The sequence below is a fragment of the Miscanthus floridulus genome, chromosome 4 (assembly GCF_019320115.1).
Source record: "Miscanthus floridulus cultivar M001 chromosome 4, ASM1932011v1, whole genome shotgun sequence".
In the NCBI taxonomy this organism is placed as follows: domain Eukaryota; kingdom Viridiplantae; phylum Streptophyta; class Magnoliopsida; order Poales; family Poaceae; genus Miscanthus; species Miscanthus floridulus.
The window spans coordinates 45,401,125-45,408,328 of NC_089583.1; positions in this window are offsets into that span (position 1 = coordinate 45,401,125).

Sequence of the window (7,204 nt, forward strand, 5' to 3'; positions counted from 1 at the left end):
ACATCAGGCAACCTAGGCATGCTACGACGGGATCAAGGGGCCGACCACCATCTACAGCTAAACGCACAAGGATGGGTGGTGGTTAGGAACTCAGAGGTGCATTGTCGTGGGCTGTAGTGGCGAGCGGCTATCCGCGGCGGCGGCGTGACTATTCTGGCGACCTAAGGTTCTATTAGGGTGGTAGGGATAGCGGGTAAGCACCAGTAGCTCACCAAAATTTGTGCTGTAGTGACGGTTGAGGCGGAGGAGTGTCGAGGTGGCCTGGCCACATGCGAGCCGCTGGGGTGGCAGTGCTTCGAGATGGATACCCATGTGTCACCAAATCTTGGTAAGTGCCCTGGCTAAATGGCGTGAGCACCAGATATAGGAGGTCAAGGTGAGCTCCTGGATACAAACAATTGAACTAATTCAGACCTTACCCCAATTTCACTAGCACGGCGGTGCACCTGGCCAGCGGCGACAAAAGGCCAAATTGCCTGTCAGTAGGGCATGACCGAGCTTGAGGGGAAGGAGATGGCTAGCCTACTTCCTAAGCTACCCGCTATAGCGAGGAATTGAATGACAAAGCCGCTAGTGCTAGGCGAATTGGAGAGCGGAAAAGTAGAGCTCAAGCCATGGTCATGCCGTGGAGAGGCACATGAGTGAGCACGAGCGGATTAAGATGGGTGGCTCCGATCGATAGCTGCAACATGAGCACATGTGCATAGATGACAAGACAGTGGAGGGATTGGCGCAACACACTTGATATGGATTGGCCAGACCCGAGCAGGGCTCACCAGAGTCGGCTAGTGGGGGGTAAGTGAGGCATGATGAGCAGAGAGGAGTCCCCGTCACCTTGTGACTAGGGTCGATTGACCCAGACGGGATGGGCGGCGGCACGGGCTAGCGGTAGGTGAGCCGCAGGGCAGGGCGACTTCCACGTCAACACGACGATAATGGCCATGAACTTGGCTCAACCCCGCGTGTGGCTCAACGGACATGGTGGCACACACATGCAGCGACAGCGGGGCACACAGCAACTATATTGCGATGATGCCTCACCACGTGACCGCACATCGGCTGCACTGATGTAGCATAGTGGCAGCACATCGGCACAACGCAGCGGTGCAGCATAGCGCTCATGAGCACGTGAATGAAGGCACGGCTCGACTGGCCTGACATGAGGTGGCCGCGACCCGCTCGGCCCAACGCATAGCACGGGCGACTACAAGACAACCGCCATCAAGGATACACGCGGTGCGCACGTGCAACAGCGCATGCATGTAACACCTCTGGTGTTTTAAACCCTAAAACATGCCATGTCATCATATGCATTGCACATCATTTTTGTGTTAGTGAAAATTTTGATATGCATCCACTAAAACAAGTTTACTTTTATGCTATATGCGTTGACTTGTATGCTTTGAATCAAGTTCAAAATCTTTGTATTGATTTGGAATTTCCGAAAACCCTAATTTTCAGTATTTAAATTCTACCCTGAAAACCTAATTCAAAATCTAAGCACATTTTGGGGTTGAGCCTAAAAGGAAAAGTGTAGTGCTTGTCAAGGTGTACAAAGTTGGTTTTTGGAGTTTTCAAAGTTGTTATATAAAATTTGAAGTAATTTGAAAAGGCGATATGTTCTTAAAGTGTCCCCTTTTGATTTTAAACTTGCATTTCAAAATGTAGACATAATTTGGGTATGGTTATTAAAGCAAAGTTGTAGAACTTTGAATTTAGAACAACTTTTATTTTTGGAGATTTTGAGTTACCATATAAATTTGGGAGTAATTTGAGAAATTAGACGAGTGGCAATTCGGTAAATATGGAGAACATTGTCGGCGGGCGACACCTCACCGACGACGACCTTCCGACGGCTTCCAGTCACGCTTGTGGCCACCTCTGGCTTCACGCTGGCATGAGAAGGCTACTGCATGGCTTCTTCTTGCTTCCTGGCCACGCTATAAAGCTCACGCCGTCGTCGTTCTGCTCCTTTTCTTCTCCCCTGTTTTTCCCGACGCCGCCGCCGTTGCTCCGTCGAGCTCGCACCATCGCCGTAGCGCCTTTCCAGTCTTGGCAAAGTGTGTCATAGCTTTGCCTACTCCTTGCGAACCCAGCTAGCCAATCCTTAAAGCCTGACTCCGCTAGGAAACGCCGAGCGTTGCCTTTCTTCCACGCGGCCGGTAGCATCACCGTCGAGCCCGCTCCTCTGTGGCCAGCAAGCTCTGATAGCTTGCTCAATCTCTCAAGCTTGATTTCATCTTCACCATGTTGCCCTGGTGCTCTGTGGCCCTTTAATTGATCAGTTCCTCCACTACAGACGCTGGAACACCACCATCAACGTAGCTTGCTCCGCCATGTTGGCTGTGATCACCGACCCGCTTCTTCGTTGCTCCTCCGGTCCATCTTTCAGCTCGAGCGTGTTTGGGGTGAGCTCCTGAGTCTTCCCAAGCCTTGTGTTTAACCGCTACCGGCCTCCCTTCACCATCGTGCTGCAGCCGCGCTGTCGTGGCCACCATGGCCGGCGTCAAGCTCGGACCAAGCCGTAATTGGATTAGCCAATACCCCTCACCGAACCGCCATGAGATGGGGAACATGATGGTACCTTCGCCATGGTCGAAGACCTCACCGTCGGTGAGAAATCGCCGGTCAGAGGGCTCACCGCCGTGGTCAGCGAGGATTGACGGGTGGGGTCACCCTGTCGGTGACTCTGTATTTGAAAAATGAATTTTTCTATTTTACATAATTGAATGAATAGTGCTATGATTTGTTATTTTTGTATAGAATTAATCAAAGCTCAAAAATTATGAAAATTTTTGTCTGACCTATTTGAGATGTAAACTATTTAGAAAAAATATTAAATGTTATTTTTAGTACATTTTGAATGTGATAAAAATTGCTCAAATTAATTAATAAATGGGTTTCCATGATTTTTCTAGGCTTATATAATTATCCAAAAATTATAAAATTATTTTGCCACTTAGTTATCATACGATGAGTCTTCACAAAAATTTTGAGCACAATTGGAAGAAGTTGACTTATTTCATAATTTTGAATTAAATATTTAATTCATAAAAGGAAATAGTAAACCTTAATGACTTAGGTTTTGTTTGATTTTTGGATTGAGTGATGACCTTGGGTCATTAGTATAAAATAATTCTTGATACTTAAAGTAAGTGTTTGAATTTATGAAAATGTTTAGTTAGTTGTTGGTTTGCAACTGTACCGCGAAGGAAAGTTGTATTCAAGTTTTTAACTGTTGCATCCATCGTCAAGCATCATGTTTTATATCTCGCATCATATTAAACATGGCATTGTTACTACGTGTAGTGAACGAAAGTGAGAACATGGTAGTGAATCAAGTTGTGGAGGAAGTTAATCCGTCTGTTGAGGTCAGGTTTGATATCTGTGGGACATTTCCTAAACCTGACTTTTCCGACAACCAAGGCAAGCCCCAGATGCATTTAAACCTACCTTGTGTTTTACAAATTTATATCGCTTTTGCTTTTCAATACTGCATTAAGTGATTAGGAGTTGAGTGAAAACCTAATTGGTGCATTACCAACCTTGTTTCTCAATATCAACCTTGTTACCCGTTTCAACCCGAGAATGCTTATTTATGCTTAGCCATACTTAGAACGATAAAAGTCGGGTGATCACTGGTCACCTATGAGATATAAATGGTTTCTTGGATACGATTGGTTATTTATGTGATCATGAGATATGAGCATGTGGATTAATAAATCTAGACCGGGCGAACTCGGTGTATGGGAGCCACAAGACATGGAGGTCTTGTGAGCGAGTTCTTTCTGCCTATGTCGATTAAGACATGTCCGTTGTTAAATTGCATGAGGTGAGACTTTGTAGTACTGATCACATACTCCGGTAAGCCTTAACTTGGCTATTCTATTACGAGAATGGCTACTCGTGCACTGGGAGTGGAGAGATGGCGAGAGTAGCGTGTACCCACATGGCAATGGGCTGGATTGGTGGAGTACTGTATTCTCGGGTGGCACGGACCCGTTCTTGTTTTAGAGGATCTGAGGGTAGGTTGGTATATGTAGGTTGGGGACCTGCATATGTCGTGTGGTTGGGAATCCTCGGCTGGGTTATAATCGGTATGAATCGTCGTTGTTCCTCGGTTATGGAGACTCAACTCACTGTTCATCATCGTAGTTAACAAATGAAACTTGAGCTGGAATTGAGAAAGAGTTTGATATGAAGTTCATGATCTCATTACAGATCGTGGCGGATTCATATATGATTTTGAGAAAGATTTAAATGTTGAATGAAAGAATCTTGTTAGAAAGCTTTTACGCAAAATAATATTAATTATTGCTAAAGCCATACCTTGAATCCCTGAGCCTGCATTCCTGAGTCTTATCAGTTTTTATTTTGGTTAAGTCTTGTTGAGTACTTTTGTACTCAGGGTTCGTTGACCCTTGTTGCAGGCGAGCCTCATGCGCAAGTCTGCCTGGGACCGTGCTATATGACTGTTATTCAAATCGATGATGATAAGTAAATGTGTGGTCCTTGGGTAGGGCACTTTCTTGTGTGTTATGTTTATGTTACTAATGCCACTCCACTACTATGGTTTGTAATAATGATCATACTTAGTTTGTAAGATTTGAAACAACTGTTTTGTAAACTAAGTTATTGTGAGACTTCCACTATTTCACTCTGATGTATATTAATAAATAAACTGTTGTAATACTGCAATAACTCTGTAATGGGATCCTACTCGGAAATCGTGGATGGTTTGGGGTTCTCCGAGGACACCCGATAGTCTTCTTAAGTTATCGGGACATATGCATAGTCGTCAGAGGTCATTGGACAGTGACAGGTGCATGTGGGCCCTATAATTTAGGAGGTTCTGCCATAGAATGGTATCAGAGCCCCTTACAAAGGGTTTTGTAGTATTATTTTACAAAACTTCAAAATGATTTGGAACAAATAAATTTAACATGTTAATTTGGTCCAAATTGCTTCCGACTTATCTTAATTCATTCTCGCCATTCCTTATTTGATTAAAAAGGCTTTGTGTGGTGGAGTAGTAATCTTATTATGCCCTATATAATAATAGCTATTGTTTATGTACCATAGGAGCTTTGATGTTTAAGTTTCGTATGGATGATTCATGCATCATGATTAATCCATTTGTTACTTACTTTCCCTCTGAGTCTGGGTTGAGTTGTGTAATCCATCCTTGCTGCTCTTGAGACTTTTATCGGATCGTCTTACTATTTTGAAATTTTGCTTTCTACAGTATGGCTCATACCAAGGTAACGCCCCGTAAGTCAGTTGGACCCAAAGGAGTTCCTCGTCACCAGCTTGCCCCTAGGAGTGATGGTGCTAGCAGTAGCAGCTTTAGGCCAAATCCCCAGGCTGAGATACAGAGGCTTTCAACAGAGTTAGCACAGGCTACTAGAGATAGGGCCTTGGATGCCATCTAGGTGGGCAAATTACAGGATCAATTGAGGTGTCTCACCACCGCTCATAAGAACTGTGAGCGTATGTTAGTTCGTATGATGGAAGGAAGAAATGAAGCTTGGCATAGAGAAGATGTAGCTAGAGCCCGAGCTCATGAGTTAGAGTTCTATGTATAAGACTTAGAAGAATATTATACCAATCTGCATGAAGAAGTCCATAGGCTGAACAATCTCCTGAATCCAAGTCATGAGCCTCAGGTAGATGCAATGGACCCAGGTGTCATCATAGCAGATGATGATGAACTAGAAGAAGAAGAAGAAGATCCAGAAGAAGTAGTGATGGTCAATGAAAGTGATGAGGAAGGTGGAAATGTTTCGGGAATGGATACCGCACTATAACACAACATACTTTTACCGACACTTTCTATTGTAGGCAAAGGGCACCTTTGCCGACAGATAACCTCCCGCGAAAAGTTTTGCCGACAGTTTAGAAATAGTCGCGCTAGAAGCCGTCGGCGAAACTTTTGCCGACAGTTAACAGAATCCCTGACACTTTATGTGTAGGCAAACGGTCTACCTACGCCGACAGTTGAAACATTTGCCGACAGTTAAGACCTACGCCGACAGTTTATATGTTGGCTAAACCATTTCCAAGGTATTTTACAAACCATACCCTGCCCAAAAAAAACTATCGACAAAACCGCATAGATATAATTACAATTAAAATAATTTGACAAATCCACTTTTGCTCATATAGAAGGCATCACATCGAACAAATTCACTTGATTTTTGAATAAATAATATATTAGATCTTCCATACATACACCAACTTGATATATATATATATATATATATATATATATATATATATATATATATATATATATATATAGAGAGAGAGAGAGAGAGAGAGAGATTAGTCAGACATACTACAAGTCTTGTATTAATTGGTTATGACTAAAGCTAAGAGATCAATAGACCAGGACTTGGGCACAAAAGTGGCATTCAACAGTTCCATGTCTTTGTTCTACACGATAGTAGGTGCAAACAAAAGAACAAAACTGCAATTCATGTCGTCCTGCAGCAATTCTCGGACACTTGTTGCCACTCCAAAATACTTGAACACCAGCTTCGTGCACATATGGTTGCTGCCACTCCAAAATACTTGAACACCAGCTTCGTGCACATATGGTTGCTGCCACTCTACAGAACATATAACAGCTCTTTGATCGAACCTCAAAAGGTTGCCAATCCAAAATACTTGCAACACCACATAGCACCTAACATGAAAAAAATGTGAAATATCAGTGCAATGTGCTCTGTACATTAACTCTTGGCTAAGTTTTGCCAGGATCAATATATTCTGACTTCATTTCCTCATTTATTCATTTATTCCAGATATATAGCAGCACAGAAGTTCATTTATTCATTTCAGGCATAATTCATTCACAGACAGCTGAAATGCCAAGGGATGCTAGCAGCAGCATGCCAGGCAAGTCACATAGATAAGCGACACATAGATGACATATATAACCATTCATGGCACAAGCATTCTACCATATAGGCTGCTATATTGATCTGGTTCCATTCCACCATTCAACGAACACACTATGAAAATTAGAGCAGCCAGCCACTTGAGTAGACAATAGGCACGGAAAATAGATGACAGATTTCATAAATGTTCATCAGAATACAAGAGAAGATAGAGATAAGTACTCACAATAGCATTCTGTGCATCCTCACTAAAACATGTCTTGCTGCTGCAGTGGGTTTCCTTGAATAGATCAATCGCTGTT